At 43.8% G+C, this 27,123-nt stretch overlaps 1 protein-coding gene across 5 annotated transcripts in view; it reads left to right on the plus strand.

Moving 5' to 3' along the window:
- The window catches only part of NSMCE2 (NSE2 (MMS21) homolog, SMC5-SMC6 complex SUMO ligase), a 213,731-nt gene that overhangs the window by 135,774 nt on the left and 50,834 nt on the right, over positions 1-27,123 (plus strand). The window lies entirely within an intron of this gene.

Genomic DNA, 27,123 nt, shown 5'->3' on the forward strand with positions numbered 1-27,123 from the left:
CTGTTTCCATTGTTTGCTTTTGCAAGGTGTGCCGGAACTGCCCTTTCCTCTTGTCCTTCACATTGGGGGTGACTCAAAGTGCTGAACCATTGTTTTAAGTACTGCTTATGCAGTGACTGTGTGGACAATATGGTAGAGGTATTTCGCAGCAATGGGCATTGAATATTAAAAGTTAGGTAGATTTTTGGTGTTTTTGCTTCATGAGAAGGAATTCCCCTACCCTTTTCTTTCTTTCTTTTTTTTTTTTTTGTTTTTTTTTTGTTTTGTTTTTCATTCTGCCACATCAGTCCACATCAATTGCTTTAACCTGTTCAAAAACTGCTGTAGAACTCCCTGGCTTTCTCGAGCTATGTGTCATGTTGGTAGGCCAGTGCTGCTGAAGGCTCCTACCTAACCTTGTCTCCCTCACAAGGATTTGGTTCAGAGTGAGAACCAGGATGGGATTAGCAATGAGGCACACTCCACTGGAGATCAGAGCCGTAGTCAAAGGCAAAAGTGTAAAGCATATGAAATATATGTTTGTGTAGCTATTATAATACATTAACTCTAATCACCACGGGGGGTGTTTTTTTTTAAATAAGTAGATTCATGTGCTCCATCATCTCCAAGAATTTAGAGCTGCCAGTTAGATACACATGGATTTTTCAAAGGAAATCATCAAAAAGGACATTCCACTCTTATTACAAAGCTATTTAAGGGGTAAATATTTTGATAGATGTGGTTCAGTGCACCTGGGAGCTGAGACATGGTTGAGCCCGAGGCAGTTAGCACAGACGGAGCCCTGAGATATATCATGGGTTGTTCCCCGCTCCTCCCCCCACCCCTCATATAGTGCAAATGGTCGATTATGGTAATGTGAACATTAACATTTTCAATGCCACTGCCAGAGCATAGCTTCCTTGTGAAAAATGGTCTTATTATTTGTGACTGGTAATGACCATGCTGACTTCTCACAAATAAATTTGTTACATAAGAGTACTAACTAGAATCAAGTCACTAAATTGGTGTAAGTAAAGTCTGCTTAGACTTGTAGCAGATACAAGGTGAGTGTTTAGGGTGGGGGAATTTATTGGTCATGAGGCAAAAAGGACGCATTAAGACGGGAAGATCGCTACTTTGTTGTTTCTCTTTTTGAAGCTAAGAGTTGAGACACTACACAGACTTAAATCAAAACTTGTACTTGATTATTTTAATAAATTATATCATCCAACTTTGTTGTTAGGAAATAAGCATGCACTTTTAAAAAGGTGGCCACTTGCTATGCTTGCTTCTCTTCTCGGTAGAAAGGTTACATTAAGTGACATTTAAAAATTGTAGCACTTTTTCCTCCCTTGAGCTGAAGTCCTATCTTTCTTCAGCCTTAAGAAGTTTGTCCTTAGGTAGGTGGCATTATTAGCAGAAGAATGGCATAGTAAACCCAGTAGTCTTTTTTTTTTTTTTTAATTTTATTTATTTATTTGACAGAGATCACAAGTAGGCAGAGAGGCAGTCAGAGAGAGAAGGAGAAGCAGGCTCCCCGCTAAGCAGAGAACCCAGTGTGGGGCTCGATCCCAGGACCCTGAGACCATGAGACCATGACCTGAGCCGAAGGCAGAGGCTTAACCCACAGCCACTCAGGTGCCCCAACCCAGCAGTCTTTGATACTCTCTATCAACTGGCAAGAAATGGCTGGAACTGTATAAGAACGAGCTTGTGTTTTATTTGTCATTGTTTTGTTTTTCCGGTGGAGCGTAAGTTCCTTGAGGGCAGGAATCATCCATTTGTCCTCCTCTAGAGAGTGTTTAATGAATGTGAAAGGATTCATTGCTAAGAAAGTGACAGTTTTAATACCTCTCAAAGCTGTCAGCAAACAAATGGTAAAGTTTTTTTTTTTTTTTCTTTTGAGAATCCACCAAGATGTCTTTATTAGCAACCCAAGCAGGAACGTGGGTATGTGAGCTAGTTAAAGGAGTTACACTCCCTCTGGCCTGCTTTTGCTAGTAGCTGGTTCATTGTAAACTCAGTCTTTCATCTCCGCTGGAGAAAAATGGGCCCAAATATTCTCTCAGAGAGAGCCTGCATAAATTCAACAACTGAATTCGATTTTCCAAAGTGTGTTTCTAAACTGAGGATATGTCCTTTTAAAACCATTTACCTAAAATGTTCTGTGATTGCAACATCTGCTAAGCCTATAATGTTCTTTTATTAAACAGTTTTATTGTTCTGTGTGCAAACTGCTTATTTGAAGCAATAAAGCTGAGTTGATTGCAGACTTTCTAACAAGCAGGAATTATTTTTTTAACAGTGAGAGAAACTGCACATTTCCTATCATACATAGCATTTTAAAAAATCCTATTCAGGAATGATCCCATTCACTTCATTTTTAAAATTTTTAAAATGAAGTTTGAAATTGAGCTGATTGTAATATAAAATGATACTGGGTGTATAATTCTAGGAATACTTTCAACCCCTTAAAAGTTTTTTAGTTTTTCACTTGGGACCCACCCAGACAGGAGAAAGCCCTCTAAATGTCTGTAGATTATTTAAGGCCTAGGATTCAATAGCAATCCACTGACTAATTGAGGAAATATTTTTCTTACATTATAAAATCCAAAATTGCAGTAAGGGCAAATCTCATTTTAGAACGAGCGTCCTTCATCTGTGACTATATTTGGATTGTATAAACCTGTTTAATTTAGTAATTTAAGACTTTTCTCAAATGTATATTAGCCTCCCTGGTTGCTGCTCCAGACCTGTGGTCTCCTGTGGTCTCCTGAGTAGCAGCACAGCTCCAGAGACCACAGAATTTTTCAGGATGAAAATCCCGGTCACTACCCAGTCAGTGAGCGTAAATGTCAACTTTTTGCCTACATCCTTGTGATAATTATAAGCAGTTGAAGACGGCTTTAAAAAAAAAAAAAAAAAAAAAGATTGTTTTGCCCCCGCTGTACAGGGCACAGCAAAACAACAGCGTGGATGATTTGACCTACAGCCGGTGAAGGGACATGGGCCTGGTTTGTCATTTTTGTAGCGGTGCTTAAAGCTGGAGACATTCCAGATTTGGCGACGACCGATCCAGTCGGTTGATTCTGTCATTTGAGGCAAAGCTGAAATCTCAGTCACCGAATGACTAAAATGCCAATGTACTCTATGGCTAGGCTGGCAGAGTCATGTGTTGGATTGGAGCAGAGACTCGAGAACCTTAGGAAACTCCGAGGTCCTTCCAGATCTTCTTCTACCCTCTGTGTAGCTTTCTCATTGACAAACTCAAGAGTCCCATACGGGCCAAGAAGGAAAGTAAACAGATAAAACTGGTCCCGCGGTAATTGGTGAGCCAGCAAGCAGGTGCCCCGTCTAGTGTCATGGGTTCCAGTTTTTCTCAAAAAATTGGAAATTTGGGTTTTTTAATGCCATCTCTTCATGTTTAAATATTGGCTGTTGATTAGAAACTTAAAGGCCATGTGTAGCTGAATGCCTGTCTGTTGAAAACCTATCTGCAGGATACACCGGGTGGGTGGGTCGCATGTTTATTTCTGCTCCCCTGATCCCCTTGAATTCAGAGTCAGAATGCATCCTTTCAATTTCAGGCTTTTGTGTCTTAATTTTAAACTGTAGTTATAACCTGGAGGAAATCTGTACTGCAGTCTGTGTTGAAGAAGACTTGGTCATTTCCATTTCCACGGGGTTCTGCAGTCATCTCTGTGTCAGACAGTTGTGTTTGGGCGCTGGGAATAAAGCTGTGCGGTCCACACCCTCACGGTATCTGCGGGCTAGACAAGAATGGGATGCCCTGACACCAGTGACTGCTGTCATGCATGACTTGCAACTCCGGGGAAGAACCCTATTAGGCAAGCCGGGACTCTTGGAAATATTTTCCCCGGAATTATGGCTGGAAACTAGTGGTGGTGGCAGCCGTCTATTGTAAGAAGGCGATCTGGCCTGACTGTGGAAAGAGCAAGTGAGAAAGCATACTGCCTGAATTAGAATCTCGATCCTGCTTCTTCTTTATTTTTCTTTTAAAGATTTTTACTTATTTATTTGACAGAGAGGAGAGAGATCACAAGTAGGCAGAGAGAAAGGGGAAACAGGCTCCACGCCGAGCAGAGACCCCGATGTGGGACTCGATCCCATGACCGTGAGATCATGACCTGAGCAAAGGTGGAGGCTCAACCCACTGAGCCACCCAGGTGCCCATTGATCCTGCTTCTTGACTGTTGTGTGACCTCAGATGTATTAGGTAACCTCTCTGTGGTCTCACTGTCCACATCTGCGAGTGGGGATCAAAATACTGTCTACGCCATAGAGTTATTACGATGATGGAGCAAGATGGCTGGAAAGGCAGAGCTCTCTGCTGGGTGCCTGACACCTGGCCAGTGCGCAGCACTGATTTCGCCTCGGCTGCTGCTGCTGTGTTTGGTTCAGAAAGCGCCGAGCTGGGAATCAAGGACAGCGGGCTCAGGCACCTGTTCTGCCTCTCTGAGTAGCTGTGACCAGCTGGAAACCACTTAACCTCTGTGAACGTCAGTGAGATTAGGAGAATATGAAGATTAGATGTAATTAAGTTTTATAACACAGAAAGATGCACAGATGAAAACTGGGGTTGGAGGGTGGGCGTAGGGAAGGCGCACCCCTCGTCACATGGCACAGTCAACCTGTTGACTACCCAGGAGGAACCCGAGGCCACTTTTGCCCGTCTCCTGGTTTCCGCTCAGGCACACTGGGCCACAACACAGCATTAGAACGTTAGAAAGTTTGATTTTTGGGTGCTCCCACTTTATTAAAAAAAGCAATAGTAATACCCCCTAAGGAGAGAAGGCTTTCTCGATTCTCACTTCAGTTGACATCCTTTCGAAAGGAACCCTGCTGTGCTAAGACTCGGAGTGGGGTACGGAGGCAGAGCCAAGGAAGGCTGTGGGCCACTGTGGGGTGCACAGGGTTCTAGCAAGCGGCCAGGGATCTGGAGGCTTAGAAAAAAGACTTTAATTAAATTGATTTTAAATGAAAAAATTTTTTAAAAGATGTTAGTTGAAAGACACAAAAAATAAAACAAAAAAAATTTTTTTTGATGTTTTTTTGTTTTGGAAATGTGGTCTGTGAGTCCTTGTTTTGGAAATGAGGAAACTGGACCAGAGACATTCCAGCCTTGCTAAGGACCACTGAACCAGTCACAGCCCCCAGGATACCTAGATGCAGGTGTTTTCAGGATTCCGAGCTCTGACTTCCCGCATATTTGAAGACAGGACATTCACATTTGTTCCAGTATCTTTTAGTCGCTTAGGGAAAAATTAACAGTGGATCTGGAAGTACTTGTAGTTTCTTTGCCACGCTTGATCAATATTCTTTGAATCTGAGCCCAAAGAAAGGACTTCATTGAATCGCTTTATTCTGTGATAATATTAGAACAAGTACTAGCAACAACAAGAAAAAGACTCTAGTGCCACAGTCCAGGGAGAACTTTATTTTTGTTTTGTGGAAAAAAATACCTTAATGCAACAGAATGAAAACAGATTGATCAAAACAGTGAAAAGCCTGTTCCTGTCTTAGAGCTTGTGGAAAGAAAGCCTAATTTGTACAAAATCTTTTTATAGCTAATGTGCTAATTGACTCAGGGATGACACCTGTGTAACTTATTTTTAAAAACCTTACTAAAATCCACATCTCGGTAAGATTCTAGGAAAGAATTAGCAGCAGCTGGCCTCACATCTGCTCGAATGATGCCGTGTGAAAGGGTTTCTAAATATAGTTGGGACTTGAGTGAAATGTACTTCACGCTGTACTACAAAGTATCAATGGAACTAGATCTGAAGGAGCTTATCATTAAAATAACCTAAAACTGAAATGGTATGGTTTGCTCTGGCAAGCAACAAATATTTACCTTAAGCAATCCTTGTTAGCAAACTTGAAATATAGCTGGTCCGTTCCCACTTGCCAGATGGAGGGAAAGATTATACCAGAGCTCAGAGGAGTAAAAATAAATCACATCAGCACAGAAAGTGGCTTTTTTATAAGAAGCCTCCATCCGTTCGGTAGCTCAGAAATGCTTTGTTTCTATTTTTGTCAGTCCTTGAATTTCATAACACCTGAGTCAGCTCAACATCTGCCCCTCCTTCCTTCTCGTTGGCCTCTACCTTTCCTTCCTTCTGTCAACAAAGATTTCTTCAATACCCACTCTGTGCTGGGTACTTTATTATAGCCAGGGATCCAGAGAAAAATAGGACTGACAATAGCTTTTACTCTCGAGTTTTAAAGTTTAAGTAGCATAATAGAGTTTTAAAATTTTTTTTTGTTTTATTTTTGTGTGTCTTTCAACTAACATCTTTTTTAAATTTTTTCATTTAAAATCAATTTAATTAAAGTCTTTTTTCTAAGATTTATTTATTTTAAAGAGAAAACATGCGCAAGCACACAGGGGTGCGGTGGGGGAGAGGTATTGGGGGGGACCCAAGCTGACTCTGCACTGAGCACAACGAGGCTTGATCTCACGACCCCAGGATCACAACCTGAGCCAAAACCAAGAGTCAGACGCTCAGCTGACTGAGCCACCCAGGTGCCCCATCAGGAGGCATAATAGATTAAACATGTGTGTTTAGATAACACCGTATCTGTCGTATCTGTAAAGCTCTCAGTAAATATCAGTAGCAGCTTATGCGAAAACAGGTTTCTGTGACTCCTCCAACAACAGGCCCACTATGATAGCTACTGTTTCTTGGGCCCTTACAGTATACCGGGAATTACACACACACATACACACACGCATGTGCATACGTACTCACATGGATACGAACACATCGTTGTATTTAATCATTACGTTCTTTTTTTTTTTTAAGATTTTATTTATTTATTTGTCAGAGAGAGAGAGTGAGCGAGAGCGAGCATAGGCAGACAGAGTGGCAGGCAGAGTCAGAGGGAGAAGCAGGCTCCCTGCGGAGGGCAAGGAGCCCGATGTGGGACTCGATCCCAGGACGCCGGGATCATGACCTGAGCCGAAGGCAGCTGCTTAACCAACTGAGCCACCCAGGCGTCCCTAATCATTACGTTCTAAAGTAGTCGTTGTCCCAGTTTACAGACGAGGAAACCGAAGCTCAATGAGATTGGGTTGTCTAAGGCTACAGGGTTAATAAGCGGCTGAGTGAGAATTTGAACTCAGGTTTGTCTGGACTCAAACTTGAGCCCTTAACCGTGAGAATGTGCCTTGGGGTCCTATGTGCTTGGTCTCCGTTGTGCAGTGCTGCACACTATCCCCAGGGACAGTGCCTCTTGCAATACCGGTCCCCCGCCCCCACCCCGGCCTGGAACAACTCATCTGTATTCTTCTCTCGACACCTGACCCTCTGGCTCCTCGGGATTGCAGCCTGCCAGAAAATGGAAAGGAGTTAGTCATCAGTGAAAGCTGAAGGTCCTTGCTTTAACACTTTCCTTGGCATTACGTCTTTCTACAGTGGTAACAATGAAAAGTAGTCATGGGCAGGCTCTTCCAGCTTTGCCCAGGTTTCTGAGACGTCAGATAGCGTCTTTATGTGAGCAGCGCACACCGTGTATTTGCACTGAGCATTCTATTTTACAAAGCACTTTCATGTCTGTGAACTTGCTCGAGCCTCCCAGGCTGGTCTGTGTGGCCTCAATCGCTTCACTCCATATTTTAAGTAAAGAAACTGAGGCCTACAGCAACGAAGGGGCCCGAAGCCGGTAGCTAATCTCCAGCAAAGCTGAGACTCAGACTCAAATCTCACACCCTTGCAGGCTCAGAAAGTCACGTTTGTGTAGGGATCGTAATCCCCTGGACTGAGGGGTCTGGTCCTTTGTTGATTAAAGCATTTCAGGAGATGCGGAGGAGGGGGTGAACTTTCCTAATCTCAGTACAGGTACCTCCTCTGTGGGGTTTTACTAAGCAAGTCAGAAGCCTTCAGGATTAGTAAGAGAGAATTTGTCTCCTGTTGCCTGGTGTTGCTCCAAGCCCAACAGCGCTGTTGACTGTCCGCTGCTACTGCTTTCCACAGATGCTTGGCCTTGGGACACGTATTGCTTGACATCCCTCCTGGCTAGAGACGATTACAAGCTAAAATTCATCAAAGTAGATTACCTCAGGAGTGCCTGGGTGGCTCAGTCAGTTGAGCCTCTTGATTTTGGCTCGGGTCATGATCTTAGGGTGCTGGGATTGAGCCCCGAGTTGGGCTCCACACTCAGCGGGGAGTCTGCTTGGGGGAATGTCTCCCTCTGTTGCTCCCCCACTTGCTCTCTCTCTCTCTCTCTCTCTAAAATAAATAAATTCTTAAAAAAAAAAGTTTACAAAAACTAAAATAGATTACCTCATTAGGACAACTTTCTCCTCCAGGACCGTTTCCTTAAATTCTGTCCTCTTCACCAGTATCATTGGTCTGTCCATCTCTGTCAGCTTTCCTCTCAGCCCAGAGACCCACTCAAGTCTTTTCGTCTTTTCCTTTAAAAGTATTGATAGATAATGAAGAGAGAGGGAGAGATTGAGACTTCCCTGCATCAACTCATGCCCCTTCTCTCGCTTCCACTTCTCCTGCAGCCTTCTTACGCGAGTGGTCTGAATACCAGGGACCTCTTCCTTTCTGCCTTTCACTCCTCCATCACGGCAGCCTGACCCTTCCACCACTCCAATGACCCCTCTCCGGAAGATCTCCAGGTTGCAGAATTTTTCAGTCTGTATCTTACCAAGTCTCTGCCTCATTTAAAATATTTGACTGTGGGGGCGCCTGGGTGGCTCAGTGGGTTAGAGACTCTGCCTTCGGCTCAGGTCATGGTCCCAGGGTCCTGGGATCGAGCCCCGCATCGGGCTCTCTGCTCAGCAGGGAGCCTGCTTCCTCCTCTCTCTCTTTCTGCCTCTCTGCCTACTTGTGATCTCTGTCCAATAAATAAATAAAATCTTTAAAATAGTTGAGTATGGAATGCTCCCAGAAATTCCCGACTCCCCACTTCTCCTCCTTTGTGAGCTGCTTCTTGAGCTGCTTCTTCTATTTTTTCAAGGATTTTGCTTTTAGCCAACTGCCCTTCTTTACACTGGCTTGCTCTTTGCTTCATCTCCGTCATCATGACGTCATCAAACATCTCCAACCCCTGTTTTTGCTTCTGAGTGAGATCCCTAGCCATAATCCTGGTGGGGGTTTTTTTTTGGGGGGGGTGGATGGTTTTTATTTTTATACACAGTTTTTCAGTTCTCTCCTTTTTTTTTGTTTCAAGTTTGTATTTAAATTCTAGTTAACATAATTGTTAATTGTTTTATGTTACAATATTGGTGTAATAGTGGTTTCAGAGTAGAACTTAGTAGTTTGTCACTTACATGTAACATCCAGTGCTCATCAGAAGTGCCCTCCTAATACCCATCCCCTGCCCATCTCCCCTCCAGAAACCCTCAGTTCACTCTCTATCATTAAGAGTCTATTTCTTGGTTTGCCTCTCTTTTTTAACCCCTATATTCCTTTGTTTTGCTTCTTCAATTCCACATATGAGTGCAATCATCTGGTATCTGTCTTTCCTTGATTGACTTATTTCACTTAGCATAATACACGCTTACTCCATTCATGTCATTATAGTCGCAAGACTTCATTCTTTTTGGTAACTGAGTAATATTCTATGGTGTCTCTGTGTGTGTGTGTGTGTGTGTGTGTGTGTGTGTGTGTGTGTATCTTTATCCATTCCTCAGTGGCTAAACACTTGGACTCTTTCTGTAGTTCGGCGATTGTTGGTAATACTGCTTTCAACATCAGAATGCAGATGCCCCTTCGAGTCAGTAATTTTTGTAACCTTTGGGTAAATACCTTATAATGCAGTTGCTGGGTCGAAGGGTAGCTGTATTTCTAACTTTGCAAGGAGCCTACATGCTGCTTCCAGAGTGGCTCCACCAGGCCATGACCCTGTTACTACTTCTCTCTCCACTTGGATGGGGCTGCTCTGCAGCTTCAGCATGACCTTGTTTCCTTCGAGAATCAGCTCTTCCTTCTGCAACCCCAGCCTCAGCTAATGGATCATCCGCTCAAACAGCAAAACCTGGAGTCGTGATAGATGCTTTTTGCATCTTTTGCTCTTCCCATTTCGATTATATTGCTTCCTAGCTCAAACCTGTCCTCTCCCTGTGCCCTCACCCTTTTCCTTGCCAGTTGTCACTTGGGTTTTTCCCTGTTTCGAAAGGCTACTCTCACTTTTGTTATTGTTCACGTGGCTAGTGTGTTCTTACTCATTCTTAAAGACTCATTTCAGGCCTTATCGTTCCTTTCTGTATATGCCTGTGTCCTTTTCAACCCTCTCCGGGTGCTGTGTGTCTGCCTTCCCCACTAGGCTGAGCTTCTTTAGGAAAGTACTGTTCCCTTAGTCTTACTCAATCTGTGTACTCCCAGAGACTAAAAAAGTACCTAAAACTTACTAAGTTCTCACTAAATATTTGTTGGGTTGAATCAGAATTTCTAGAGTAATCAGAACACAGAAAAAGCTTTGGGAACAGGAGCTTCAAAGGAAAATAGGCAATTATCCAGAGCGCCTTGCTGGCACAGGATATTAACATGGAGACCCTCTCCTGCCTCACGGTGTTGCCATGTTCATGAGCATTATATTCTCCTTTCTCTCTGCAAATCTGTCTCAGCCTCTGCTCCTTCTCTGCCTAACTCCTGCTGATTCTCTAGGACTTAGCCCAAAGGCTTACCTCAGGATAGATCGGATGCTTCTCATCCATACTGGTATCTCTGGCGTGGCACTTACCAGAGCATGGCATGATGGTTTTCTGTTTCCTGTCTGTCTTTTCCAGTAAACTGAACTCTCTCAGGACAGAGACCAAGTCTTACTCCCCTTGCATTCACAGTGCCTGACCTATCTGTGGAGAATAAAGAAGAGATATGCTTTAAAAGTAACAGATGTTTATGGGGGGGGGGTGCTGTTACAGAAATCTCTGGAGTCTACCTAGCATAAAGCTCAAGTGTAAATGTAACATAAATATTAATGTGAAGCTCAAGTTATATAAAAGCTTAAGTTCCTTTTCTTGAGTAGGACCTTATAGCCACGTATTTTAGGTGTGTTCAGATTCTGGTGGCTCCAGTTAACAGTTGTTAATCAGACTAGCTGATCGACTTACGGAGCTGAAATCAAAGCACTCATTATCAAAGGCTTTTTGTTTATGAGTACAAACACACCATTGATATTTATAAGAAGAATGAGTTTCTCCCCTGAATGTTAACTAGCCACAAAAGATGGGGTACACATGTGATAGTGTTTTTCACGGAGTTTAAAGAATGTTGGCCTTTGATGTTCTGCCCTCGAATAGAAATAAGTCTGCATTAAAAAAATCACCAGTGAGGAAACTTAGAAACTTCTAGGCAAGCACCTGAGAAGCTTTGCTAGAATTCCTAAGGATTAAAATCCAACAGATGTGATGTTTGTAACACAGGGGGGAAAAGCTACACATTTTGGTGATAATACGTATGTCTTACGCTATGAAAATAAGTGAGATAAGTGAGACTAAGGAGAACTATAAATATTTCTTATCAAATAAAAATGTCTCAGTTAAAAAAAAAAGAAAAAGGAATGTCTCAGGTGACATAATCAAAAACATAAGACAGCGACAAAATAGCTTTGGCAAAAAGAGAGAGAGAGCTATAAAGTACAGGTGTCTCATGGGGAAAGGAACAAGAACCGGGATATGAAATGGGCTTTCAGGTCTTTCTCAGACTATAAATCTCTCATCTTTCTTCTTTCTGTGACTTGCTCCTTTGGTCTCTCTCTTTAGACTAGTGTTGTCAGTTTCCCCGGCCATCTGGCAGAAGATGACCACTGCATAGCACTCTAGGCTATAGATCCTCTTTCAGTTCAACTAAAGAGCTCAGACTGAATTAGAATCTCTTAGTTCCAATGCCAGCCTCTGAGAAGAGAGAAGTCGGTTGATGCAGCATAGGTCAAAAGTCTACTATGATTCAAGAAATTGTGGTCAGGGGGACAGAGCCACGTGATATAAATACAGTCATGTTCACGCCCATATGCATGCAAAGGAGACAGTTCTCAGATAGGTTGGGCCATTGTGAGCTGGACAGACAGCGCCACTACCACCTAAAACCAAGGACACATGAAGTAAAAAATATAACATAGGATTTATCCCTGTATATATTTATTTATAGGCTTAGTCTATTTCCTCCACCAAACTATAGGCATCTTGAAGCCAGATACTGTACCTTATTTATGTTTAATTCCCCAGTACCTGGAGCAATGCCTCACAATGGGCATTCAGTAAATATCTGTTGGATGAACAGAAACAGATATGTCCTATCTGCCTAGGAATTACAGTCTGATAATGAAAGCAGTCAGTAAACAAACAAGCATGTACTTTATAGCTCTACTTGTAGTGAATCCTCATTTTTAAAAGATGAGAGAGAGAAAAGAGTTACTAAGCGAGAATAGAAAATTTCAGAAAGTGCTTAATGGTGTTAAAACTCAAGGTTGCTGTTTGACTTTGCTTATTCATTGGAAGAGGCTAGAGATAATAATCAGAAAAGATTCCTTCATTGTGTTTATAAATTTAATACAAAATGTGGTTTATATTAAATATATGGGGTACTAAGAGATTGCTATAAAGAGCTACCTGGAAAAAAAATAATAAAGAGCTACCTGAAAATTATAAATAAATGTAATTCATTTTTGCTGATATCTTTTCATTTTTATCTGACTCTTTTTTAAATTGGCCAACTCCTAGCTCAGGCTTTGATGTAATTATAAAATAATTCTCTGAGATAGTGAATGATTAATTAAGTGCACAGTAGCAGATACTTTGCCCAGCTTTGCAAGGAGATCTGGACTGAGATTACAAATAACACAATGCAAAAGACATGTTCTCTGACAAGGAATGTAGCAAGATCAGATGGTTCACCAGGATGTGTTTCAGTCAATACAATGGAAAGGATGTATCCATTGTTCTTAGTGATAGTAAAAAGCAGCTAAAGGCAAAGGGATTTAAGAAATGTGTTTCATTTGGGGCTCCTGGGGGCTCAGCCAGTTAAGAGTCTTACTCTTGGTTTTGGCTCAGGTCATGATCTCAGAGTCCTGAGATCAGGCCCCACATCATGACCTATAGTGGGCTCTGTGCTCAGCCGGGGGGTCTGCCTGGGGATTCTCTCCTTCTGCCCCTTCCCCTTCTCGGACATGCACGCTCTCTCTCAAATAAGTAAATCTTTAAAAAAAGAAAGAAAGAAAGAAGAAAAGAAATGTGTTTCATGAATGTACTTGTTGCCAATATCTAGCAGAAATAGAACTATTCCAGGAGCAAACCAGATCACCTAAACAATAATTGATCTAGCTATGTTAATTAGAATAAGTAGCGGGAGCTTCTGTATAAACAACCCTAAAATCCCAGTGGCTTCTTACTACTGTATATTTTTCCCTATGCAAAGTTCAATGCAGATGGGCAAACAGGGGATGAGGTCTGCTCTATAAAGTTATTCAAGGACCCAGGCTCCTTCCGTCTTGTGGCTCTCTGCTGAGTTCTCTCCATTCAAGCTGGTCCATGGGGAAAGAGTGAGGGTGGTCCAGGTCTGCACAGGGTAAAACATGTCTCTTCCACTGACATCCCATTGGCCAGGACATGAACCACACCTGCCTACAGGGAAGGCTAGTAAAGGTATAGTTAGGAGGAAGAAGAGAGAATGTGAATATTGGTGAGTACTCTGTGTCTGCCACGCTAGAGATACGTAGATTCGAGAAGCTGTGGGGAACATGTGGGAAGGAAAATATTGTGAAAAAGGCCTTTCTGTTTTCAAAAGAATGTCGATAAAATTTGAAACGATTTCAAACAAGTTATGTTAAAAAAAAAAGAGAGAGAGAAGGAATTTAAAAATGTCTCTCAGAAGCCTGTTACCGCATATTACTGACCACTACATAGCACCTATGATTCCCTGTCAGTGATGGAAAGGCCGCAAGAAAACTAAGAGCGTTGTACATTCTGAAAATTACTGGTCTCTGATCACAGTGGTGGTAATTCTTTTCCTCTCATACCTTTCAAGAAGATCCTCCTGTCCTCCAGGAGGGTTCTGTAACTTGAAAAACAAAATTTAAATGTCGGTAGGCTGTATTTGTTGAACACTTCTTTAGTCTGGAGTACCAGTTCCCAACCAGAATTGAGGAAAGAGTATATTTTGATAGTTTTTACTTCAGTCTGTCCCTGTGGGTCTGGGGTATATCTGATAACCTGTGGTCCTGTCTCATAACCATGGCTTTCTGTGCCTGAGGCCTGTGTCCAGGATTCTGCAAATGTAAGTTTTACTACACTGAGGGCCTACACCGCTGAGCACGTGCTATCTTCTGGGCATCCTTCTAAGTGGTGTACACCCTCACAGAAATCTCAGCCGTGTGTGTTAGGATTGTCCTCATTGCACAGGTGGTGAAACGGAGGTACAGGGATGTCAAATGACTTGCACCAAGGTTGAACAGCTAGTAATATGTGGCAGAGGTTGAATTTAAACCCAGGCAGTCTTGTCATCTCCCTCAACATCAAGCTGTACATCATATAACAAACCAAAGGACCCAACAACAACAAACAAATCAAAGGACCACCTGGGGATTTGCTGGCATTAAATATCAGGGAAACAGAATGCTGCCTTCCTTGTAGCCTCCGGGATCTTGTCAGTTAATCCACATGAGAAGTAACTCCTTCTCAGGAAGTTTTAGATTTTATCCAGGGAGATACACACCAGGTAGTTGAAGAGCATGAATCTTATTATTGTAACCAAGACTGACTAAGATTTGAGGAACATTATTGCATTTTAGATGCCCCAGATTGAGTTGGGCAAGGAGCTGTACAAACAGTGATCAGCTGTCCCCCAGCCATCCCAAACAGGGCAAAGTATTCTTGGTTTGATTTTAATTACTGGCTCCAGTTGGTTATTTCTGGATGTGTGTTTCAGTTAGATGCAGTGAATAAGTGAGCATCTACTATGTGGAAAGCTCCATGCTACTTACAGTGGTAGAGAATATGAATGGAGGAAGTCTTAATCATCAGTGTACTGATTAGTGGAGGAAGAGGGATTACACTGAACACTAGTGAGGTTGCTGAGACTCTGAAAGGCCATGCTTTAGTCTTGAGCCTTTAGTGGGGTAGGTTACACACTGAATGTTGTGAAGGAGGATGACATTAGAGTCCCCAAAGAAGCAATGCTTGTTCTAGTAGATGGTCATATTTCCTTCTATCTCATGTGTTAATATTCCTTTTAATAATTGTTGAGCTAAAATTCACACACCGTAGAGTTCATCCATTTAAAGTACACAATGAATGGTTTTTAATTACTCACGGAATTCTGTAACCATCACCACAGTCAATTTTAGGATATTTCCAAAAAGAAACCCTATATGTATCCTTTGCATTCCCTTCCTATTTTCCTCCAGGGACCATTAATCTACTTTCTGTCTCTGTGGATTTGTGTGTTCTGGACACAAATGTTCTAGACACATGTTCACAATTGTGTGTTCTGGACATTTCGTGTAAACGTGTAAGCATATGTGGTCTTTTGTAACTGGCTTCTTTCGCTTAGCATGTTTTCCAGTTCATCCATGTTGCAGCTTGAACCAGAACTTCCTTCTTTTTAGTGCTGAATAACGTGCCATTGTATGTATCTAGCACCTTTTATTTGGGTTGTGTCTTGTGTTTTGGCTGTTACGAATAATGCTGCTGTAAACATTCTTGTACAAGTGGGCATATGTTTTCATTTTCATTTCTTGTGGTATTTGAGAGTGCAGTTGCTGGGTCATTTGGTAACTCTATGTTTATCCTTTTTAGGAACTGCCAGACTGTTTCCCAAAGCGACTGCGCCATTTTACATTCCCACCAGCAGTGTGTGAGCGTTCCAATTGCTCCACGTCCTCGCCGACACTTACTATTGTCTGTCTCTTTGATTGTAGCCCTCCTAGTGGGTGTGAAGTGGTATCTCATTGTTTTGATATGCGTTTCCCTGATGGATGAATATTGTAATTGTTATTTTGCCAAACTGAGTCAACAACTTCAATCTTATACTTTCTTAAGCACAGAATGGAAACTGTCTGATGGTACTGGATTGACTTTCTAAAACAGAACCATAGCTCTACACAAGAGAAGTATCACTTCACGAGGTTAGAGTTATGAGTTATGCCTGAAAGAACACCAAGTGGACTGACATGGAGTTAAGATTATGCACTCATCCGGGAAATTCATTTTGCAGCATGAATTCATTCAGTGTTCTGAGGCCTTTATCTAAGCTGCTCAAGTGCTATTATGTGACATTTACTGGATAATCCAGACAGCACTGGTTAAATCGACAGTGTGATGTCACCCAGTAAATGCTTGAAAGTGGAGATGTGTGTCTCTTCTAGTTCTATCGGTTGAGATTAGCAGTGGTTCACAGCACAGGGAACTTTTTCTCCTCTGTGATCCATCAGTCTGTGTCTCATCGTAGGCCAATAATCTGTCACATGAAACCTACTTCAAATAGATTGGACTTTCTTGAATGCTGTGTTGCTGCGATGACATTGGGTTTTGGTGGCAGAAGAAGGGAAAGCACGTTTTCATGACTTTCTTTTGCCTCCATATCCCTTGTGTCCAGGAAAAGCAATGTGATTTTTAGCTCCTTCGTTCATATACCTAGAATTTATCCTGTACCAGTTGTACCTTCCATCTCTTTCCCTTGCGGAAGCCTCCAGTGTGATTGTCTTTGTGTTTCTGTCAATGGAAGAGAAAGATTTGGGGCTTAGAAGAGGCCTCAGAGTTCCACCATCTTGATTACAGCAGCCAGCAAATGTGTAAAAAGGGCCTGCACAAAAGCCATTTGGTGAGAAAAGAAAAAGATAAAAAGTTGGTTAAAATCCAGGGGATGTTTTCTTAAGAGAGGGTCTCAAGATATAGAGAGCATTCCCTCAGAAGGAGACCCTAAGGGTAGATGGGTCATCCTCCTGCCCCATTGAAAAAAGCCCACCCAGATCTAGATTCTCCCAGTTGGGCTCTACTCATCTGTCTCTAGTTAGCACAGCTCGGAGAAGGTCCGGGAGTGGCAAGATAAAGGAGGAGAAGAAACTCAAAGTGGAAAATTAATCCTTTCGTAATATATCATCAGAAGTTCTGCCTTATTTATTCCTTAAACTTTTAACATGCATTTATGTAGCTGAGCTCCGCCGGGGCCTCCGGGGATGGGGTGGTATTCTTGGAAGGATCAGTTAGGTTTGTGGGAAGAGCTTGAATCTTGTCTCTCCAAAGTACAGGGAAGTGATAGCTTTATACATTTACAGAGCTGGGTTTGATTAGGTTTTGGATTTTTGTTTGTTTGCTTGTTTTTGTTTTTGTTTTTTTAAGGTTCAGTAAATTGTTTTGAGCATTTTATTAACTAAAATATTATTTTGGCTAAAACTTGAGTGTATCATGGCCCAGTGATAATTGTTGCCTCTAGCAAAGATCCTAAACCACTGTACAACCCTGACCCATGTGCCTTTAGAGTCATCAAAGAGCTCCGTGATATTAACTAAAGTATTAGTAGGAATTCTAGTTCAGATTCTTATTTTTGCAAAATGATTAGCCCTTGAGAAATGATATAATAATAATTAGCATTTACTGAGCATTGATTATGTGCAGGACATTGTACTAGTAGCTTTGCATTGCTTCTCTCATTTAATAACTCTTTCCATAGCCCTTTGGAATAGGTGCTGCTGTTATCCCTAGTCTACAGCCCGAGATCTAATGACATTTAGCGCTTGCCTCATCCAGAGCTTGCACCCTTAGCCCACAACAAGCGGCCTCCCCTGTGTACATATTTAATGCACAGAGCTCACTTTTCCTATTCCATCTCACATGCGAGAAATGGGGGAGTAGGGTGGGGGGCAGAGAGAGCATGGGTGAGGGGACGAATACATGAGAGAGAGCACATTTCCACCAGGAAAGCAGATTAAGTTTTGCTGCCGTAGAGTATTTGTTTTTATTTTTGCCATGGTGGTTTTTTGTTAAAGCTTTTAAGGTTTCCTTTTCCTCCATCTTGTTCTTGCGCAGAAACACAAGGCAAAAACTGCTGAGATAAAGCAGGCCCAAGGCTGATTATTCCTGCAGGAAAATGGCCAAGATGTATTTTCTGTGGACCAGCAATGACTCAGAGATGTGCTTGTTCTTTCCTATCAAGAAATTAGAATAAAGAAGGACATTGCTTATACCAGTTTCCTTCAGAAAACCAAACACCTCTGATAACTTATTTTTGCATACAAGATGGAATATATTTAGAAATTCAGGCAGTATTTGCTTTCTCGTTGCAAACATAAAGTTATTTGTAGTCACTTACTCAACTAAATTGCTGCCATCATTTCTCTGGCCATTTGACTATGTGAGATAGTCCAAAATCAGTGAATGAATTCACATCTCTCTCTCTTTCTCTCTCTCTCTCTCTCACACACACATCACACACACACACACACACACACACACACACACACACTGCCTACGTCACCATCTTTAACAGCCTCTATCTATATCATACCTTTCATCAAGGTAAGTGTCTGCGTGTAATGTAACAAAAGTTACTTTCCTATAAAAATGACCGGCTCTGAGGCAGCACTTGAAGCCAGTAATCTGCCCCAGAGAATACGCAGATCCCTGGAGTTTATCTCACACATAGCTTCCCTTCCCCTGCAAAGGTAGCGGTTCTTTATTTATTTTTTTTTTTAAAGATTTTATTTATTCATTTGACAGATATCACAAGTAGGCAGAAAGGCCGGCAGAGAGAGAGGAAGGGAAGCAGGCTCCGTGCCGCGCAGAGAGCCCGATGCGGGGCTTGATCCCAGGACCCTGGGATCATGACCTGAGCCAAAGGCAGAGGCTTTAACCCACTGAGCCACCCTGGCGCCCCGGTAGCGGTAGTGAGTGGTTCTTTAATTTGCTCTTTGTCTCCGCTAAATAGTCCCCTTTGATTGAGGCACCTCCTGGGACAGGCAGGGAGTTCTAAATGGTGGAAGTGATTTCCATTGTTGAGCCAGATTTTGTGTCCTTTAGTGCCTGCCCCTACCACGAACCCTCCCTTCTGGACTGAGAGCCAGTGAAAAACTAGGGTGCGATCTTAATTCGCAAACATTTCTCCTTTGCAGACAATAGGCAAAGAGGTTATGCTTGGAGGTACCACTGTGAGTGCCGCATCTCATCAGCCCCTGATGTGGAAGAAAAAGCCTAGGCTTTGAAGTCAGTTAAGAGCAAAAATAATGCTGACTCGGTGCCCGGCACTTTATATTAGAGTTAACTCATTAATCGTGACCACAGCCCTCTGAAGCATGTACTGCTCATATCCCCATCTTGCAGCAGAGAAGATAGAGTCACAGAGCTGAAAAACTGGCCCAAGATCACCCGGCCAGTAAGGGTCACAGCCAGCGCCTGAAACCAGTCAGGCTGGCTGCAGAGCGCCTAGTGTCTCCCCTTGGCTATGCTGAGCCCCCAGCTAGAGCTTCCAGTTCAGCAGCTGTACCCGATGAGCCAGACGACGAAGGGCATTTCCTCCAACTACCTTCACTCCAGTTCCCTTATCTATAAAAATGAGCAAGGTTATTATAAGAATCCAAATGGAAATACCAGTGAGCATGATGACCAGGGGTTCTCAACTTTTGTGCTTTTTCCTTTTGTCTTTTTTTTTTTTTTTTAAGTTCAGACCCCACCCGAACATCTGATTCATTTAAATACTTTGTGGTATGTGGTTTGTTGTCACCGATTTGAGACTTATGTCGATGTTGCTTCAGAATAAGCAGGGTAGGTGGGGTTTTTTTTTTTTTTTTTAATCTTCCTGATAGCGATCAATTTCAGTACAGCGTTAGCATGGATAGGATCAAGTTTGGGGGGATAGTGAAGAGTCTGACTTCATAAATCCCATAGAGTTTGTTCTTCAGATAGTTCACATGTACTCGCTCCCCCTTTGATTGCTGCAATATTTAGCTATGTCTGTGCCCAAAGCAGCACTTTTCATGAGGAGCTGATGCTAGTAAAAAGGAATGTGTTGTTACTGTCCCTGCATGTGCTGTTTCTTTACTGAGACCTGGTGCGCTATTCTGAAAGTAGACACACAAAAAATATTAATAGCATCACCTACAAACATCGTGTGTTTTTTAAAATCTGTACCCAGTGGGACTGGAAAGGTTATAAATATTCTGGTGGATGCCGGCTTTCTTATCATGACACATGTTGGCTGAATCAAAAGGAGATAATTTATCATCCTGCTGTGCTTCCTTTCCCTTTCAAAGAGAAAGGAAGAGCCTTATGGAAAATGTGACGACTCCTTTAATGCATTTATTTTAGGAGAAAGAGGGCTGACTAATTTCATTGAGAGTATTGGCGAGCTTTCGAGTATAAGGCAAGAGAATGGCATGCACTTTGAAGGCTGTGACTCGGGTCACATCGCGTTGGCTTTCTTGCGCTAGAACCTGGTCAGTCGAAGGGCTGTGCCATTTACCTCTCAGTCTGAGTCACACCAGGGATGGCGGGGCAGGTGTGGAGATCTAAGAGGTTGTGTTATCTTGGGAGGGTGGTACTGGTCCAGTCAACAGTCATTTGTAGAGCACCCTGCATTCACTAGGCTCTGGGGGTACAAACACGCGGTGGACATTGTTCCCGCATTCCGGGCTGCAGTGTGTGGGGTGCTGGGAAGACAGGTGGCTTCAGGACAGTTCAGCAAGCATTATGGTGGAGGAAGATACAGTACCCTTTGAGGGGAGAGAGGAGGTCACCTAATCCAGCCCGAGGGTGGGAGGAGGAAGGGTGATGATGTAGGGGCTAGTCCAGGAAGGCTTCCTGGGGGGCAGGGTGCCGAGATGGGCCCTACAGGATGGACTGGCGTGAGCAGGGTTGGGGAGGGATAGAAGGGCGGGCATTCCAGCCAGTGTCTGTATCCTCTTGAGCAGTTCTCAATCATCCTACCTGACCAGCAACATCACCTCCAAATAATGCCCTAACCCACCAACTTCAAATGCTATTATTATTTAACTGTTAAAGAGAAGATTATTTCTGTATCTTAATGAGTAGCTGCTTTTGTGAAATACAAGTTCTAAGGGAAAAAACAAAACCAAAATTGGGGTGTTTCTGCCCCTGCCATGCCTTACCTACCCATTTGGCCTGAATCCTCCATCGTAACTTGAGCAGGATTGGCTAGGGAGCGTGCTAGAAACCTCAGCCACATGGGCTGATGGGAAAGCGGGTCCCTGAGGAAAATCCCCAGCCGGTATAGCTGGCGTTCAGAGGGGATCGCAAAATCAGAGAGTTGGATAAGAAGTAGTAGCCAAAGGAGTCATCAGCCTTGAAGGGTGTTCCCTGGCCAAAAACAGTAGTATGGCTGGTGATACCTAGCCTGTATCACTCACTAGCTTTGTTTTCTCTAAAATAAGGACAATAATAGCACCTCATGGTAGCTCATTACAGCAGGGTTGGGGGTGGGGTGAGGATTAAAGTAACTAATTCATGAAAAACACTCAAAAGTTTCTGTTAGCTCTTTGGGGGCTGAGTCCCAGTTCCCCTACGAGACCCAGACATATCAAGACCTCTGCCATTAGTCAAGTGCTTAGTGCAGAACTCCAACTGGCCAGGAGATGTTTGCCACACAAGCCGGTTTGGCCATTTGGCACTCATTCACTGTATACTTAGTGCACGTCTCCAATGTGCCAGGCACTTGAGGAAGACTTAAAACAATTGGTCAGTACGAAGGTCCTCATGTAGGGTGGGCCTGGCATGTTCCAGAGATGGCAGAGAGGCCCATATGGAATGGATGAGGGGAAGAAGAGGAAGAGGTGAGATCAGAGGGGTAACAGGGGGCCGTTCTAGGCAATAGGCCACTGTGGGGACTTCGGCTTTTACTTTGAGGTCACCCTGGGGTGAGAACTGAGTGAGGAATTCTGACAAGTGCTGCTGACTCTTGGGCTTACAGAATAGAGCAGGCCCTGTGGAGTGCTTGACCTGTGTTATCTGACTTAATCAGATAAAAAAGCAGAGTAGAACAATGTCCCCAGGCAGGAAGCAAGAGAGCCTGGGGAACTTGCCTAGTATTTGAACCCAGATCATGTTACATTGTAATTTATTGAGTATAAGAAATGTGTTGGCCACCAGGTTGGTGGAAGCAAGGCTAATTTTAGAGTCCACTTGTCCATAACACAAGACCCCTCTGAGGAACTGGGTATGATGATCTCAATGTCTGTGCTTCTGAAGGACTCTGGAAATGAGGGGCAAAGACTGTGTGGACGGGGCTCATCACACAAGTGTTTCTTCCTGGGCAGGTGGACACAGTGTCAGAGGTCAAGGCTTCCAACATTTTCTGTTTTTCCGATGGACCCATTAAATGTGCATGCTCCTTCCACATTCAGAGCCCCCAGAGTTGCTGGGTACTTTTTAAGGGCATAGAATCAAAGCCCAAAATACCGAAGGTTCAGTTTCCTGTTCCTGACCACACTGCACCAGGAAACGAGGCAGCTTTCAGAGCAGCTGTCTCCACCCATGAACCTGCAGTTCGGCTTTGACTCAGGAGCCTGTGGGAACTGTCATCATCCTCCTTACTCTGCAAGATGTTGTTCTCAAACCCCAGAGTCAGGTTGCTAATTTATTTTGCAGGGTGGAATAAGGACCCACCTGGTAATCTTAATTCCTATTCAACTCATTCGAAAGGTGTCTTGACTGTCAAGGGAGCTGAACTAGAAGATGAGGAAGAGAGGGTATTCGTTGTTTTCAATCTGTGTATGAATAAGCTGCCTGTTGCACACAGTGTATAAAGCCTCGTGCTAAGAATGTGAAGTCGAGTGGTCTGTGCCTTCTGCTCCCCCCACCCTGGTTGTTTGGGGGTCCTGGCAGTTTTACAGATATTTATGGTGTACTCTAAGTGCTTTCTTAGCCAGATATTCTGGTTACTAGACATGGGTCCAACTGTACATACTCCACAAAAATGGAGTGCAAGGAAAAAGACTCCAGTTGAATGGTGTGGGTGTTGTGTGCCAGCTGGTTCTTCGTCCCATATCAGCTAAAGAAACCACATTCTTTCCTACACCAAAAGAAATACCAGTTGCGTTCAGCCCCTCTGAGAGGCTGTCTTTGACTTCTGCAAGGTTTTCATTTTGTGCTTTGACTTCAGAGTGTATTCTCTAAATGCGAATTCATTGTACAGGCTAGAGTCAAACCAGCCTGTGAATTCCAGTCTCTGTCTGATTAAAACACAGGTGGATTTTTGGACTACTGACTAGCCTCATTTTTTTAATCTCTAAGACAGGGATAATTATATTGATTTCATTGCATTGCTGCGGTGATGAGGTAGGGGAAAAAAAGTCAAGATCAGGACAAGGTATTTATCATAATAAGTGATAGTTCCCACCCCATTCCTAACAAGTGCAGCTGTGGACTTTACCTGTGGGAGTCATGGAAGGTGTTTAGGCCAAGGGGTGACATGATTGATGGAGGTTTTAACAGAGAGGACTTTGGTGTCACTGTGATGTATGGGAGGAAGTGGAGGGAGCCTGGAAACCCATAAAGGAACTAGCCGGTGGTGACAGTGGTACAGATGAAGACAAGGGTGGCAGTGAAGGACACGGTGGCAGTGGAGAGGAGGAGCCCATGGGAGGAGTGTGACCAGTAGAATGGGCAGAATTTAGGGACTCTGAATTAGCAGGCAGTGGAACCATCATCAGAAGAATGGGAAGGCTTCGAGTTTTCCAGCTGAGGAGGTTGGGTAGATGGAGGTAATGAATTCACTGGCAGAGAGAATAAATCAGAAAAGGCTCTTTTTTACTGCAGGCTGACGCTGCAGACCTGGCCCAGTGCTCAGGAATTTACTACGTTATTGGATGTAGTCAACAGTACAGCTCTCTCCTGGGTAACATTAGGGCTATGTTGCTGCTGTGAAAACCTGAACACAGAGAAGCCCAGTCATAGGATGGGCCAGTCAGTGTCTCCCTAGGATCTGAGCATGGATTTGTTTGACAGCCCTGAAGCCTCACTTCAAACTACCCCAGGAAACAAGCCCTCATTCCGGGAAATGGGAAATGGAGTGGTCCAGAGGATGAAGATTAAGCTGGGTCCTGGAAATGTTCACCTTGCGTTGCTTATGTAAGGCAGTTGGAGGTATCTTGACGGCAGTTGGAAAATCAGACACATAGCTCAGGGGAGGGGTTGGGGGGAGATATGAGAATGTGGGTGGTGGTATCCTGTGGTTGATGTCGGGGAGCGAATGAGATCACCCTGCAGGACATGTAGTGCTAAAGAGAAACAGACCCTGAGTGAAGGAAGGTTCAAGAGTGGATGCTCTAAATGCCTGATTTCAGAGTTTGGCAGCCCTCAGGTAGCGCTGTGCAATGTCATTTTTCCTGACCCGAGCATTGCGTTGTGCTTTGGTGTATACATTTGCATGGCATTCATTTCTCATCAGCTGGGTATTGAATGCCCAAGATACATCAGTCATTGTTAGCCTTCACAGAGCTTATAGACTACTGGTGAACCCTAACTTTTTTTTTTTTTTTTTTTAAGATTTCTCTTCATTTGTTTGACAGACAGAGATCACAAGTAGGCATAGCGGCAGCCAGAGAGAGAGGGGGAAGCAGGCTCCCCACCATGCAGAGCGCCCGATGTGGGACTCCATCCCAGGAACCCGAGATCATGATCCAAGCTGAAGGCAGAGCCACCCAGGCACCCCTTTGAACCCTAACTTTAAAAAAGCAACCCAACCGTAGTAACAAGTCATTATCAGTGACCACATAGGCTTCAGTGTTGTGATGGGGTGCTCTTTTAGGGTCCTGTATAAGACTGGTGCCAAAGCCAGACCAGAGAGTCAAGAAGAAGGGAATCAGGATCATAGGTCCTAATATGGAATAAGTTTCTATTTTAAAATAATAATTGCTGGGCCCCCAAATCACCGTAGATGGTATCTGTAGAGAAATGCTTGAGAATGATGGCGAGATAAATGGAGATCCTACATACTGAAATTAATTTGGTTACAGTTCATGCAGGAGGCGGGGGTTTCTAAGTGTGGAAGGCGAAAATGCAGCACACTGTGGATTACTTCTGGACGCCCCTGTGGAGGCTGAGACACCATTTCCAAGTCAGTCCCACACAGACAGTTTTTTCTCTAGTGTTGCAACTATTTTTCAGTTGAGCACCAGATGAAGTAAGTTGGCTTGCCTTGAGGAACCAGATTATAGGAAAAGAAAAACCCTTATCTTTTAATCACAGACTTGGATCCACCCAGTAAGAGTGCGCCCTGCCCAGCAAGAGAGGCTTGGAGGGCAAGCCTTGGAGCTCTTCCTTCCCCTTCCGGGACCCCACTGTGCATTTAAATTCTGTCTCCGTTTCTCTCTTTCTTTCTCTCTCTCTGTTCCCCACAATGAGTGTGCTTAAATGCTTGAATCTATATGGATAATGACAGGTGTAGCTCTGAAAGTGCATGCTGAAATTTCTTTCTTTCTTTCTTTTTAAGATTTTTCCTACTTATTTGAGAGAGAGCACAAGCAGGGGGAGCAGCAGACAGAAAGGGAGAAGCAGCCTCCCCTTTGAGCAGGGAGCCAGATGCCAGACTTGATCCCGGGATCCTAGAATCAGGACCTGACCTGACACTTAACCGACTGAGCCACCTAGGCACCCCACACTGACATTTCTTCAATTTCTTTTGCCCCTGAATGCAGAATTGCTCCAAGACCTGCACAAAATGTCAGAGTTAGCAAATTTCTTTTCCACTAACTATCAGAACAGAAAATTCCCGGGCCTTCATTTTGTACAGCAAGTAGCCCAGTCTCAAATTATGGCCTTTCCCTTGCTCTCCAGTCTTCTTCTGGGAGGTTGTCTAATGTCATGGTCAAGAGCAGAGGCCCTGGAGCCAGACTGTCTGTGTTTGAGTTCGTATTCCACCAATCACACACAATGCCTGACCTCTCTGTGCTTCAGTTTTCACCTGGTAACGGGGAGGTATCAACAGTACCTGCATCCTTAGGGTTTGTGAGGATTAAACCAGTTAACACACATAAACACTTAGAACTGTACCTCACGTATACATAGGAAGCAACCTGTAAAGTTTAGGTACTAGTGGTAGTACTTGATTGTGCCGGTGGATGAACTAACATGACGGTAAGCTGGTAGCCAGGCCAGTGAGGACAGAGTTCCCCAGCCCGCTGTAAATCAGTCACACGTTGGCTCTCCTTTCACTTGGTGTGGAGGGAAGAGTCCAGCATCTGCGTCTTCTGCCTCTTTGAACATTGAGGATCGCGTCTGTAGTAGAACTGAGTAAGTTCTCAGTACTCAAGCCCCAGAGCCAGAGACAAGGGAATTTCTATTCTTTAAAATAGAAACCCCCTTCCTTCCCAACACATGTGCCACGCTCACGTATAGAAATCTTCCAGGAGCAGCATGGGGAGAGAGCTACAGGCGTGCCGTGTGGCCTGATACCTTGTGTATGATAAGGAAGATAGGCAGCCAGCCAGCCTGTTGTCTCCCTTCCACGATCTGGCAGATCGGAAGGGGATAGGGTTGTTTTCTCTTTAGCTGAACTTCTCCACTAAGCTGCTGGTGCTCACCTGTCTCTAGCAGCAGGGAAGAACAAACCCTGGGTTTCTGAATAGGTGATGTGAGCTCCAGCCCCGAGTCAGGGGGTCAGAACTCCTGTCATGGCGCCCCCGCACCTCTCCCTCCCAAAGCACCTTCCCTAACTTGCCCTGGCGATTTCCTGATACCAGCCTCCTTCCAGCAGGAAGCTGCGAAGCTACAGACTGCCTGTTTTTCATAGGATAAACTCAGCAGCGCCTTTGACTTATTTCTAGAACCCCACACCACAGAACTATAATGGGCCTTTGGACCAAGCAACAGTATCATTTGCTCCCTGAAGGATGTGTCAGATCTTGTTGCTTTTTAACTGCTTAAGGGTTAAAAACCATTACACTGATCGCAGAGGTCAGACTCCAGACTCTGTGAACCGGGGCCAGCCCACAGATGTGTTTGGTTTGGCCCATATCGTTGTACATACATATCGCAGTTCGTTGCAACATACAAAAATTGGGAGATTTCACATAACGATCTGCATTTCCAGCTTCTGATTATAAAATCACGACAACACTGGGTCTTCCCTCCCACCAGTGTGGGATAGTCTGCCTAAGCAGGGGGTGAGGGGCAGTACCTCTTGGCTCCTCCACTTTGCCAGAGCCCTACCTGGCCCGCTTCCTCTC

The sequence above is a fragment of the Mustela erminea genome, chromosome 16, assembly GCF_009829155.1.
Source record: "Mustela erminea isolate mMusErm1 chromosome 16, mMusErm1.Pri, whole genome shotgun sequence".
Lineage (NCBI taxonomy): Eukaryota > Metazoa > Chordata > Mammalia > Carnivora > Mustelidae > Mustela > Mustela erminea.